The sequence below is a fragment of the Thamnophis sirtalis genome, unplaced genomic scaffold, assembly GCF_051295495.1.
Source record: "Thamnophis sirtalis isolate CommonGarterSnake01/CBP01778 unplaced genomic scaffold, rThaSir2_p1.2 scaffold_2, whole genome shotgun sequence".
NCBI lineage: Eukaryota > Metazoa > Chordata > Lepidosauria > Squamata > Natricidae > Thamnophis > Thamnophis sirtalis.
The window spans coordinates 94,622,071-94,624,367 of NW_028261382.1; positions in this window are offsets into that span (position 1 = coordinate 94,622,071).

Below are 2,297 nucleotides of genomic sequence, written 5' to 3' on the forward strand. Positions count from 1 at the left end.
TGTTTAATCTCTTTAACACAGTAAAAGATAACAACATTGCAACCTTTTGCTTTTACACAACAGTGCAAGCTGTTCCTGGAACAATCAGCCTCTCTCGTTAACAAAATCAAAGTTTCATTTTTTTTTTCATTGCCACCGCAGAATTCGAAAGCAATTTCAGAATAAAAACAAGGTTAGATTCAGTCTCTTCTTTGGGATAAAAGAATCAATTTGACCATCTCTGCTTCTCTTGGCTGCAGGGAATAATATCAAGTAAATTTAGTTCACATGACATGACCAGATCTGACAACCTCTCTTTGGCGATATTCAAGTGATACAGAATAGAATAGAATTCTTTATTGGCCAAATGTGATTGGACACATAAGGAATTTGTCTTTGGTGCAGATGCTCTCAGCATACATAAGGAGAATAAAAATACATTCATCAAGAATCATAAGATGCAACACTTAGTGATAGCCAAGGTTATTAATAAGCTATCAAATCATATTAGGAAACAAATTTAAATTGAAAGATACAAACAACATGGTTATAGCAATAAGTTGGAAGAGATAGGTAGTAGGAAGGAAGAGAATAATAATAGTAATACAGTCGTGTAAATTATTTGACAGTGGTGAGAATTCGTTGTTAAGCAGAGTGATGGCATTTGAGGGGAAACTGTCCTTGTGTCTAGTTGTCTTGGTGTGCAGTGCCCTATAGCAGTGTTTTTCAACCTTGGCAACTTGAAGATGTCCGGACTTCAACTCCCAGAATTCCCCAGCCAGCATTCGCTGGCTGGGGAATTCTGGGAGTTGAAGTCCGGACATCTTCAAGTTGCCAAGGTTGAAAAACACTGCCCTATAGTGTCGTTTTGAGGATAGGAGTTTTCTCTGTAAAACAGCACAGGATTATCTGAAATTCTTAAGAAGCAGCTTGTTTTCTGTGCAGCTGAATGCAGCCCATTTAATGCTGATGCCAGGAACTTAGAAAACCTGTTTTTGTTCTCTCTCTCCCTCCCTCCCTCCCTCCCCCCCTCTCTCTCATACTTTAAAGGGAAGCTTCAATTCATGGTAGGAAATTAAGGTAGGATATCCCAGAAAGATATCTGAGCATCCTGCTGCTTGGCGAGCTCATTTTCAAGCGTGTTGCTTTCTGCCTTCTCTCTCTCTCTTTCTCTCTCCTCTAATTCTTTTAGTTCTTTCAATCAGGAAGTAGACATAGATTAATTTCCCAAGATCAAAATAACCATACCACCTCCTACACTGAGAGAGACTCTGAGTCAACTCAATTTGTTTGGGTCTGTTATGTAGGTCATTCCGAAGGCAGCTGAAAGCAGCCTTATCCTCAGATAATCGGGGGCAAGAAATTCACTGGACTCCCCGAGAAGCATTTGGGAAGTTTTGGGGAGTACTTGATCCTTGGTCCCCTTTCTGAACCTTGTGAAGGAGATGGGGGAAGCGTTCTCATCACACTGGAGGGACTGGAATGCCCTACATTTAAATGTTCCCTGGACTCAGCATGTTCATAAATAGCAAGTGCAAGACTCCACAGATCTAGAAGGATGTGGCCCATTCATGCCCAGCACACCATTCTTCTCCACTGAAGAATTAGAGACACAGATAGATACAGATGAACAGAGTTGGAAGGGACTTTGTAGGTCATCTAGTCCAACCTCCAGCCAAGCAGAAGACCTTACATCAATTCTGACAGATGGCAGTCCAATCTCTTCTTTTTTTTTAACTTAAAATAGTACCCTTTGGAGAGTACTGCTTTATTTATTGTATTTGTATTCTGGAAAAAGAGTTTTATTTCTTTTAAAACACAAATATTTCATCATTCGTCAATCATTAAAACATTGAAGTACAATTTTTTTGTATGCCCCTCCCTCCCTCCACCCCCCCAGCCCCCCTCCTCCTCCCCCCCCCCGACTTCCCAGAACCCGTACACGGTATGGATTTTTAACTAACACAGTCTAAAATCTACTGAGAAAAAAGAAACAAAGAAATTAATGACATTCTGCATTGACCTTAGCTTCTTCTTGCTGAGCTAACTTTAAACAATTTAAATCATTTCTGATCTTAAGCATAGGCTAACTGGAATTTCTTGGTCCCGTATTTATTTTGTATATAGTCAATCCATTTTTTCTAGTCTCGTTTATATCTCTCATTTGAGTGATCTTTAAGATATGCCGATATTTTAGCCATCTCGGCTAAGTTTGTGACTTTCAATGTCCATTCTTGGATTGTAGGCAAGTCTTCCTTCTTCCAGTATTGCGCCACCAACAGTCTTGCTGCAGTTATTAGGTGCAGAATCAAGTTAGT